This window comes from Pyrgilauda ruficollis, unplaced genomic scaffold, assembly GCF_017590135.1.
Source record: "Pyrgilauda ruficollis isolate IOZ18807 unplaced genomic scaffold, ASM1759013v1 scaffold85, whole genome shotgun sequence".
NCBI lineage: Eukaryota > Metazoa > Chordata > Aves > Passeriformes > Passeridae > Pyrgilauda > Pyrgilauda ruficollis.
In genome coordinates, this window is record NW_024530488.1 from 252,427 (window position 1) to 264,538 (window position 12,112).

Here is a 12,112-nt window from a genome sequence, read left to right on the forward strand (position 1 = left end):
TTCACCTGGGAATCTCAGAAAGTCCAGAGATTTTTGCTCCATTGGTTGCCATCTGTGGCTTACCCAGAGCAGGGAAACCAAACCACCTCTCCCTCCATGCCCTGCTGCAGAGGTGTGACGTGTCCCAGTGAATTTTTTTCCCTGCTACACAGTGGGTTATGTTTCAGCTCCTGCCCCAGCAGTGCTGTGTGGGCCCCCATAGCCAGACTCCATTCCCAGAGCAGTGTTTGATGCCCAGGGCTGGGGAATGTCTCTCCATCTCCTGTCTGGGGGTGGGATGGGCCCAGTCACTGGCACCACCAGGGCACCCTGAAGATAAATTGTTAAAAAAAAAAAAAAAATTATCCTGCTCAGAATGATAATTGAGGAAAAAAAAAATCATTTTGACTGAAAAGAGCTGATTCTCTCCTCAGGCACCAGCTGCAGGGGTTGCACTGAGAGATGCACAGCTTGCTGGATCAGCTCCAGGGCTCTGCATTCCATTTTTCCCTCCTGCATGGGCCAGACTCAGAGGCTGCCCTGTGCTGCCCACATGCTGGTGGCTGTGCCCTGGCCTTGTCCTGCCTGGCACATGGTCAGGCATGACCATGCAGAGCAGTTCCTGGAGCTGGATTCCTGCTTTACTCCACTGGCTGGAGCTGGGTCCCAGTTTCACATCTCTGCACTGCAGGGACGTGTCTGCAGTTCCTGTGACATTTATGGGACAGCCTTATCTTTAGTAGCTTGTCTGTGTCTGGTTTGCAGAGTCATTAAAGCACTTCTTGTCAGGACTAGTCTGGGCCCTCACGTCACCCTGGGAGGGAACCTGCTGCTGTGAGGGCAAGAACAGCTCACAGTAAGCACTTTTCTCTGCTCTGGGGCCATTTGCTACTGATACAAAAGCCCAGGCCCTGGTAATCCATTTTTGTGAAGGCCTCTCAGCCATCTAAAATAAGATGCCCCAAACAAGGAGATGCTCTGGAAAACACAGAGCTGTGAGTCGAGCCAGCCACATCCTTCTGCAAAATAAAAGGGAGTGAAAAAAGTCTTCTGGGAGAGGAGCTACTAAGCTGCTTTTGCCATGTGGAAAATAAACCATCATTAACACAACAGCTGGCTTTTGGCCATGACCATCCTGGTGTAACAACAACCTTCAGGAAAAGGTGCTGAGCTGCACCCTGAAGAAAGCAGCACGGAGGAATTACTTACAAGGGAACACAGGAGTGTGGAGACTTGCTGGCAGGCGTTGTGGCTGTCCATGTGCACTTACTGGGCAAGTTGGGAAGGGTCCAGGCACTGTCCTGACTGCCTGCAGCCCTGCCATTCACCAGGGGGCACTTCTGACTCAGCTCCTGTGGGGTGGAAATAGAGGTCACATAGACAGCTGGGAGAAAAAAAGCTGCAGAAGGGGGAAAAAATGGCATTTGGGTCGCCAGACTGCTTGCAGCATCCTGCTGGCATTTTAACCACATGGATCTAGGTGGGTAAGGAGGTGGAAGGAGGTGTAGGGGTGGAAGGAGGTTGGAAGGAGATGAACAGATGAAAGGATGTTTTAGTGAGGTGAGTGTCAGTCCCTTCTCCCAGGGAACAAGTGGTGTGACAAGAGGAAATGGACTCAAGTTGCCCCAGGGGAGACTGTACATCTGTACATTAGGAAAAAAAAAATAGATTATACATTAAGAAAAAAATTTCATGAAAGGGTTGTAAAGCATTTGGATGGAATTCCCAGTGAAATGGTGTAGTCACCATCCCTGGAAGTGTTCAAAACTCCTGTGGAGATGCCACTTGAGGACACAGACTCATGGTGAATGTGGTGGTGTGGGTTCATGGTTGGACCTGATGATCATAACAGCCTTTTCCAACCTTAGCAATTGCATGGTTCCATGATTCCATGACAAAATTGCTCTTTTGGAGTGGTGTGCTATTCCCCATATATCATCTGAGCATCCTCTCCAGTATATCTTCTTCCCCATCTCAAAACCATCACTTCCACTAGGAAATTTTATGCTCCTTATTTAATTATTTGGTCAAGAACAGCTTTTTTCACCCTAGCAGAGAAGAACCTGCAGGTAAGTCCATCCTTAAAAAAAAAGTAATAATTGCAGAATGCTTTTATGGTGATGGTGGGACTTAGAGGTCACCTCTGCTCTGGTTCCAATTGTATTAAAATTGAGAAAAAAGAACCAACAAAAATAAAACAGCAAAGAGCAGAAAAGGTGCTCAGGGTACTGAGCAACTCCCACAGTAAAGCAGCTTAAAGAGAGGAGGATTCATCAGGCTGGAAATGAGACAAGAGGCTGGTGCTGAGAGCAGGCTCTAAATCCTGGGGGAGTTGGAGAAGGTGCATTAAATAATGAGCAATAAATAATAAAGCAGAATGGAATTATCAGGAACAACTACAGAGGCAGAGCAGATAAAAAATGGAATGAGAAAAGGTTTAAACAAGTTAGAAAAAGTTGAGTTCAGTAGCAGATTTTAAGCACACAAGCCCTGATGGCATCAGTGCTCTGTTGGAAGGCAATTTTCTGTGCTGTTGTCTCTGTGTTGCTGGTGCATATACAGACAAAAGGAGGAGTCTGGGCTTAAAGTTTCTTTTCAGCATCTGCTACTGAACAATAGCAGAAACTAATAATCCCAGAAAAGGGTTACATGCAGGTTTGGTGTGACCTCTCTGCTCTGATCCTCTCTGCAATCCATCCACCACTCGTCTGTGCTAAAGAAGAGAACCACATGGAGAAAAACCACATGAGTTTTGGTATCTGTAAGCTCCTTTTCTGGCGTGTTCACAGAATGAATTTACCTTGATTCAACCATTAGTGAATAAAGAGACCTTGAAACTCCACAGGGTCATGGATGGAGACTTGTGTCTCACATAGGCTGATGATGGAAGCTGCTTAGTCTGCCCTGTCTCCCTACGCCTCTGTGGTGGTGCATTTTGCAATTAGAGCAAGTCTAACCCTTTCTTTACCTTCGCTGCAGCAGAAATGGCCAAAGACATGATGCTGGACATTTCTTCTGCATTTAACTTCAGACTGAGAACAGAGACATCATTTTGCCATCTGGCAGAACCAAATCAGTGGCTCAAAGAAGAAACATCCCATTTCTAAACACAGAGAACTGCCTGCAGCACGGCCAGACCTCCTGCCATGTGGAGGGGCCATGGGAAATGCAGTTTGGTTGGGGAGCTTCATCTCCCCCCAGGCCATAAAGCCACAGCCCTGTCCCCCCTCATCCCCTGGGCTCCCAGTGGCCAGCACGCTGTTGTGGCTAAGTCCTGACGATCTGAATTCTTTGTGGCTTAACTTATGAGCCCATGGGCAGCCTTAATTACCATTTCTGCCATCCTCCTCCTGCTTCCCTGTTCCTTTCACCCTCCTGGTGGGAGTTTCTCTGCAGCAGCGTGGCAGCACAGCCCGAGGTCCACGCTGTGATTCCCTGGTGGCTTCCACGGTGAATGGGGCTGGGGTTTGGTCCCTGAGGGCTGGGCTGTCCCTGGAACACAGAAACACACCACACTGTTACTCCAGCAACACCAGAGGGGTGGAACATCCCCGTGCTGTGTGGCTGAACCTCCCCCTTATCCAGAGGCCCCAGAACATCTCCAGAGATGGAGGTCAACAACCTCCTGCTGCAACCTGGCTCCACAGCTAAAGTAGACAGAGAACTCTGGTCCAGCCCCACACCAGGCCTTCAGAAACCCTTTGCTCTCTAGACACAGCACCCCCAGCCTCAGAAAGCAGCAGGAAACCATGAGGGTGCCGGGCAGTCACCCCAAAGTGCCTTGGATTCTGCAGCAGCAAAAGCTTCCCCAGCAAACTTTGCCTCCCAGTGCTCTTCCCCACCACTGCTGCTCATTGGCAGGGATTAAAGGGGAAAAAATGGTTCATTTCCTTGCAAGCCAGGATTTGTGTCGGCCTTGAGTATATCTCCCAAGCAAATCTGTATTTACCTATCTAATTAGCTGGGAAGGAGCAAAAGTCACCTGTGGGTTAAGAAGAGATAATCCACAGTGTATCAGAAATGGTCAGCATGCTTTCACAACTGAGCTCAACAGTTACCACCCAAAATGCTGGCTGTTAGAATTCTAGATATTGAGAATTTTAGATTTTTCTGTGTTGAAAGACACAGACTCTCAAGAGAACACAATATTTAACCTGAAGCCATAGAGAAAACTTCCAAAACTGAATAATAGCATTAAGATTATGAGTGTGTAGTTTGAATAAAAGTGTGTAATATCACATAGTAGAAATCTTGGAGTTTAAAGTTTTAGAATGTAGAGTTTATAGAATATAGTTTTAGAATATAAAGTTTTATAATATATATAAAACTATAGAAGATAGTTTTTTAGAGAGATAGAAGTTTTAGAACAGTATCTAATCCTTCTTCTTCACCTTCTTCATGTTTAAGTAGGATTTTGTAATTAGACAAAAAAGTCTGCATTGCAAAACAAAAGTAATTAGTTATTAGATTAAAAGTAAAAATAATTTAAGTGTCATTTCTTAATTAGATAGTTTTTCTTTAAAAGGCCTTTTAGAGATAGATACAGAATCATTTTGTAACTTGTTGGTGAAATACTGTAGTTAACTCACAGATTATAAGACTATAATACAAATAAAAAATAGTAAACATCTAAGTCCAAACATAGAATACCATCTCAAGCACTTTCAATCCCAGCCCTAGCAAAAAAAAAAAAAAAAAAAAATTAAAAAAAAAATCAACAGCTGCCAAAATAGATTTTATTAGTATATTTGGTATATTTTTTTTCCTCCCTTTTCCTGGTGATGCCCATCTCTACCATAATTGCAGTGGGGTGGAAAGGGACAAGGCAGGAGGGTGAAATTATTTGGGCTGCAGGGCCCCACCCCCCAAGCCCTCTCCCCTCCAGCCCTGGATCAGGAGGGCTTCATTGAAGGAAGAGCATTACTGGCTCCCACCTTCTAAAATAAGGTTACATTCTCCTCACTGTGTTCAGTCTCCCTGACATCTGATGCAAAACTAAGTCAAGAATGGGGTTTTCATTTGTTCTCTCACCCAAAGTGAATGCAGACATATTTTCTAGACCCCCAGGGAACAAAGAAGGCAGGGCTGGCCTTTGACTAGTCAACATCTACACTCTGCTGGAGAATGCCTCGTGTGTCTCCTCAAGAGCTGGGTAATTCCTGGTGCTGCAGGAATGGCATGAATGTCCTCCTTCCATTACAAAACACTCTCAAATCACTGCATTTCTGTGCTCAGAGTCTGGATTAATATTTACATTAATAAAAGTCAAAAACCCCACAGTGGCTCTGAAGATAACTTTGAAAACTGCCTGAAGTGCAGAACCTCCAAAATGAGACAGCAGATGGCCTGAAATGGCACCAAAGGATGGGAAGAATCCGGGACATTTGGAGGCCTTGACACAGCACAGGCTGAGCTGGTCCCTTGCTGCCAGCCTCAGTGACATCCATCAGCACAGGCTGGGTGGGGTGTGAGGAGAAAGGACAGCCATGGCCTGCAGCCAGGGGTGGCTGAGAGGAGCAATGTCCAGTGCAAACATCTCCCACCCTGCCTCCAGTGCATTTTTAGATCACAAAGCGAAAACACATCCTCTCTGAATTACCAAAACTCTTACCTGTGTCCCAGATCTCCTCCCAGCCCCTGGCTGAAGGCTCAGGTGTGATCTGGTCAGCCACCAAACCCACCTGAGCCACTGCAGGTGTCCTGCCACAGCCCCGTTACTTGCTGCTGAATGGAGAGTCTTGGGAGGGCACAAGACTGGGCAAAGGATAAATGGAAATCTCCACTGGAACTGGGAAGCAGGCCAAGAGACCAGGAATGATAACACCCAGCTGCTGCCACTCAGTGAAAATATATGACAAGGAACACAGGCTGACGTTTACAGAGCACTCTGCAGATAGGAGATTGCAGTTATCAGGTTATCAGACTGCTCTGATAACTTCAAGGGGGAGAAAATCAAGATGCTCATTAAGTAAAGTGAGGGAAAACTTAGATGAACTCAGCAAGACAGAAAGAGGGACAAGCAAGCTCGCCCCATTAGAACCAAAATGCCTTTTTCTTGCCTTATTCTGAAGAAATAGCATTGCTGCCATTGAGCAAGACAAATGCAGCATCAGTTTGACAGAATGATGGAGTGACCCAGGCTGGCAGGGACCTCGGGAGGTCCCAGTCCAGCCTCCTGCTCAAACTGGGTCACCCTAAATTCAGCCCAGAGCTTTGCCCTCCTTAGATCTAGAAAACCTCCAAGGATGAAGCTATACAAGAAGACCCTCTGCACCACCCCACTGACCTTGCAGTGTGAAGCCAAATCCTCCCTGCTTGCCTGATTCATTCAGGACTTACTGAAAGCGCAGCTGCCCCCCAGGTGAGAATCAGCCTTTGCACAGCATGGGGAGCCAAATTCCAAGTCTCCCCACGACACTGAGGGTCCCCATTTCTCAGGGAGGGAACAGATGAGCCACTACTCACCCCTGCAGCCCGTCAGGCAAGTGTCTGAGCTGAGCCTCAGCCCCAGTTAATATGTGCTGGTGGCAGGGGACACCTGCGAGCTGCGGGAGGGACGCGATTGGGTCCTGCCCCACACCTCACTGTGCCCAGCACCTGATTGCTCTGCAAGGGGAGGTGACTGGGGTAAGAGGAGATAAGCAATTTATTGTTTGTTTTAATATGTACTTATCTTCAGGAGTGCTCTGAACCCTTCCCCCAGCAGTTTGGTGCTGGTTGTAGAAATTTCGTTGCTGTTTTGGTTTCGTGTCTTGCGCTGGAAGTTAAACCCAGCTCATCTGTGTCAGCCTGGGCCTTGCTGAATCAGGCAGAAGTGGTGACAGAAATGACATATTGTGTTAGGCGCTGTCTGGTGGGGACTCTCTGTGTCCCCTGGGATCCCAGGGTTAGTCTCTGCACCACCTCCAACCCTAAATCTCTGTCTCCTGCCTCTCACGCAACTGCTTTACTATTAAATCAGCTGAGAGCACTGAACAGCTTCTGCTCCTTGGTGATTCCCAAACACCAGCTCCTGGGGATCAGGAAATTGCATGGATGCAGATTTTTCTTGAAGAGGTAGAGCCCCTGAGAATTTCAGTCCCTCTTTTCCCCACTCCTTCCCAGAGCCAGGGTAGCACACAGAGCTGCCAGGTCTGTGCTGGGGCTGTGCTCCTCCAGAACACAGTGGTGAAGGAAATTTCCCCACTGCTGACGTGATCAGGCAAGAATAAGGCTTGTCAGAATGCTTATTTTGGAATTAAACTTTTGAAGACAAGACTGGTGTAGGTATTAGCACAGGGATGACTTTACCTTTGGTCTTCTTGCAATAAATGAACTCTCTGGAAAACATTGCCAGAGATAATCCATCACAGAAAACTCTTGAGGGCTATCTGATGTGACAGAGAACATGCAGCTCTCCTGTGAAGAGTCTGCAAATAACCCCAACCCTAGCAAGAATTATGTTTTCTGGGCATTGTAGTTACAGAATAACCCAGCCATCCCTTCCTGGTTGTCTCCTGCAGCAGTGTGTGCTCAAAAATAAAATTCTTCCCTTAAGTGACCAAACTGCACGAAATGGGGATCTTTACAACCTGAAAGGAAAAAAGATTTAGATGGGTATTGGAGGGACAGAAGGCAATTTTGAAATAAAATGCTTCCTTTAGAGAAATACATTTTAAAATTAAATATTTTCTTAAAAGAAAATAATAAAAGGGAAAAAATGGTCTAAATGGTAAGTTTGGGGACTTTAAAAGAAAAAAGTCCCCTTTTTTGGGGGGCAAGGTTAAAGCTGTTCGCTGCATCTAGCCAGAATTCTCAGGCTTAGTTCCTGGCTGGGTTTAAACCACAATATTTTCCCACCACCACCATCCCCAGAGCTGCTTTGCACTTGGGCTCTTCAGCATCACCAGCCCTATGGTCACATATACAATTGGGTTTTTTTGAGGTCAGCAGGTATTTTGGTTGGGTTTTCCTGCTTTGCCTGGGTTAGAGCAGAGGAGGAGCTGGGCTGGGGTCTGCACTAGAATCTTTGCCATGCTCCTACCCACACAAGAACACCAGGTATTTCACAGCCTGCACACATCAGAAAATCTAATTTTACCCTGCTGTTCTGCAGTGCTGGTGTCACTAAGTTCAAAAACCACAAGTCAGCACAGGGCACAGATGCTCATTCCCCACCAGGCTTGCACTGCCACATCCCCTACCTGAAGAGCTGCCTTGCAGAGGCTCTGGCCTCTCATGAGAGGTTGTGACACAAATCTCCATGCCCAGGGAGAGGGACTCTGCTGTTAAAACACCATCCAAAAGTCTCCTTGCAGAGGGAGTTTTAAAATTCTCACCTCATCTTTGTAAAGGTGGGGAGAACCTGGCAGAGCCCAGAGCAGCTGTGGCTGCCCCTGGATCCCTGGCAGTGCCCAAGGCCAGGTTGGACAGGATTTGGAGCAGCCTGGGACAGTGGAAGGTGTCCCTGCCATGGCAGAGGGTTGGAATGAAATGAGCTTTAAGGTCCCTTCCAACCCAAACCATCCCACCTGTGGGGATGCAGCACCCAGGTTTTACTTTTGGACACTTGGGAGGAAAGACCTGTAGTGACCACAGTCACTCCCCACCACTGATTTTTTTTTCCTGGAAGAGGAAAACAACCTGGTTTTAAAATGTTCCTGATTCTGCTGTACCAAGTGGGAAGAAATCCATGTTTTCCCTCCCATGCAATTTAATATTCAAAATGGCTTTATCAAAGCAGTTGAAACTCCACACCAGGGCTTGAGAAGATGACAGGAGAAGGATTAGCAATGTTTTGGGAGGGCCTAGCAAGTAATTCAGGGCAGAACAGGCTTTCCTTGGTTCTTGGCCAGCAGAGAAGAAACATCTTGCTGTGAGGGCATGAGGTTTGAACTGCTTCTGGTTGAGCAGAATTGGCCTGTGAGTTGGAGTACTGGTGATGGTACCTGCCATCTGAATAATGAGGGTAAACTGGGAAAAAGGAAGGCTGTCATTTGCTCTTAAAAATACTTTTTTTACCTGTTCAACACACTTGTGTAGAAGTCTTACTGCAGTACAAAATGATGGCAGCTGAAATGATTCCAGCTGTCCCAGGCCAAGGCTGGAATAGGTTAGAAAAGTTACATTTTTGTTACTGCCTTGGAGCAGCCAATCACACCCTCCTGTTTCAGGAGAGGTCACCATTTGCTTGTACTGATGTAGTAGGATTTTAGCTTTTGCATTTTCATATGTTTGTAATCCTGCAATTCTTCAGTGTATCGGTCTAAACTCCATAGAGTGTTAGCTGCTGCTTTCCCATTTTGGTCAGACACAATTCCTCTCCAGGCCAGGGAATCAAAGACACCTCACTGCCTCAGGCCCCAAAAAGTGTGAACAAAAGTGATTCGGGGGGTGTAAAGTTGGGGTCAATGACTTAATTACCTGAAGCTGTAATTGGAAGATTAACCCCCAATATGCAAATGGACCAAACTTATAAAAGTGTGAAAATCCATGACCATTGTCCATTTTGGGTGTAGCCCCTGGGGGGGCTTTGTCTGCCCTAAATGTACCTGAAGGCCCTTCAATAAATATAACTGCTTTTTATTCCCTTAATTTTGTCTGGCCTGTTTTTAGGCAGCCCAAAAAAAGGCATCAGTACAACCCATGGAGTGTTCAGCACATCTGAGGAGCTTCCTTGGATGCTGCTGGAGGCTCCAGAGCCGAGCAGGGAGGAGCAGAAGGCACGAGCAGCTCCCGGCCCAGCGTGTGTCCCACCCTGCACTGCCAGACCTGCTCTGCTTGTCCCACGGGCCACATCGGCTCCTTCCCGCGTCCTGCTGCATCCAGAAGGGTCTCACTGTGAATCCCTGCCCGCTCTCCAGCTTCCCCAGGGACCTGCGGTGTCTGTGGCAGGGAATGCAGGCCCGGTGGTGCCCACAGAGGCCTTGCCCTGTTTGTTTGGGCTCACAAACCCAGCAGGGCCTGTGACCAGGCAGGGACCTCCCCAAGGCTGGGTGTGAGAGAAGCCATGACACGTTTTTAGCTCCTGAAAGAGCAGCGAAACCTGCAGTGTGAACAGCACCTGGCTTTCCCCCTAACCAGAAGTGGATTTTTCCACAGGCCAGGGTGGTGGCAGGTGAGTTGGCTGCTCCCAGTGCCCTGGAGTCAGGCCCTGTGGGCTCTGCCCTCACCCGCCATCCTCCAGCACGTGACAAAAGCCAGCAGCACTTCCATCAGCAACACGAGCCTGCCGTGGTGTTTGTGCTTTATTTTTTTCTTCCCCCAAAGGGAATTTATTGCTTTCATAAGGCACCTTCCTGGACTGAAGTCCTCCCTTTATCTGCAGAGCCAGCACAGCTGATTGTACCCAGTAATTTTCCTGCTGGTGACCCACGAGGAGGGGCAGCTCCCAGCTGGGGACAGCTGGGTCCCAGGGTTGTCATTAGGCTGCGACTCAGCTGTCCCAAAAACAGGGTTTGAGCAGTGCCCTGCTCCCAGCTGCAGCCTGGGGGCTGCTGAGGAGCCCTGAGCCCTCAGTGGCTGCTCTGGCTGGAAGCAGAGCCTGGTGTAGAGCCTGCTCTACCTCACCGGGGATTTCTGAACCTGCTGCAAGGTGGAACTTGATCCCTCACACTTCCTGCAGCTCTCTGTGCTTGGGCAGCCTTTGGCCTTTGGCTGAAATGGGCTTTCCACACACGGGAGTGATGCTGGCCTGCTGCCCTCGGGCTGGGACATCAGGATCCCTTTTCCCCCTCTGAGGGGGCTGCCAAGAGGGAAAGGGAAGGCAGGGATCTGCCAGCATAGCAGCGTTTCAGGTATCACATGAGGAGGATGTGCAGGATGAAGTCAGCCCATGCTGCTGGATGGGGGAAAGAAGATGAAGCTGAGGGCAGAGCACTGTGTTGGGGGGGAGGCACCTGAACACCCAGCAAGAGAGCAAGGAGCTCATGCTGGAGACACAGAAAGAACTGCAGAGCCTCACACTGACAGCCAGGGGTCTTCTGCACAAATTTCTTACAGTCTAACACACTTACGAGCTTGAACCGGCATTAAAAACCCCAATCTTACAGTCTTAACACACCTACAAGCTCAAACTAGCATTAAAAAAACCCAATCTTACAGTCTTAACACACTTACAAGCTTGAACTGGAATTAAAAAAACAACCCAGAGCCATTCTGCAATCAAACAGCTTTTACTGAACTCTTTGTATGGTACATTTGTGAACATCTGTGCAATAAATACAGCTCACAGTGGTGGTTTTTCCCAGCTCCTTGAAGCATAAGAAGTCTTCCCTTTCCCTCAGTTGACACTACACAGTAAGAAAAACTGTTTTGTGAGATTTGTAACAAACAGAAGTTTTCAGAAATGAGCTTGGTGGGCAGATGAGGTTGGTCTGGCTGCTTAGAGGAACCCCTGCTAGCCAGAGTTCTGGAGTCAGCCACAGCTTGCACAAGAAATGGGAAATAACATTGGACATGACAACATGAAAATGAACCTTAAGTCATTGCCTGGTAACTGCTTGCAAAACGTTGTACATATTTTACTGAACAGCTGTCTTCAGGTGAGAAAATAAGAAGTATTTTTGCAGAGCCAACATTAGGACTGATAATCTCTTACAGTGACAAACAAATACAGCATAAATTGTTGATAAAAATAGTTTTCATGTACAAAATAGTTTTCAGGTTTAGTCAGTGCTTGCAAAAGCAGCAAAGGTAAACAGGAGACGCAGGCACTCACTTCAGAAAAAATAATACAGTTCTGTTCAGGCTCTGGCCTTTAATTTCAGGTAAAAGACTGAACAAACTGCAGTGTCTGTCTTGGTCTTCAGAGCACTTGAAACAAAGATAAGCCCAGTTTTAATCAGCCCTACCACAACTAACCAGGACCACGCCAGCAATGAGGTTCTGAGACATGCAAAAAAGCATCACATTCACAAGCTTTTGCAGAGGAACTTCAGCCCTGCTGCATTCCCTGTCCCCTTCTCTTTGCTGCCTTCATCCCTGCCATGGGAAAGAGCTCTGGAAAGTTTTTCAGTTGTGCAGCAACTCCATTTATTTACCCAGTTCCTCTGGTCTCACCATGTGGGTAAGAAAGGCCTTCTCCTCCCTGTGCCAGTGCAGAGCAGGAGACAGCTCCTGTTCCTAGCAAACCCCAGGGAGCAGATGAATTTCT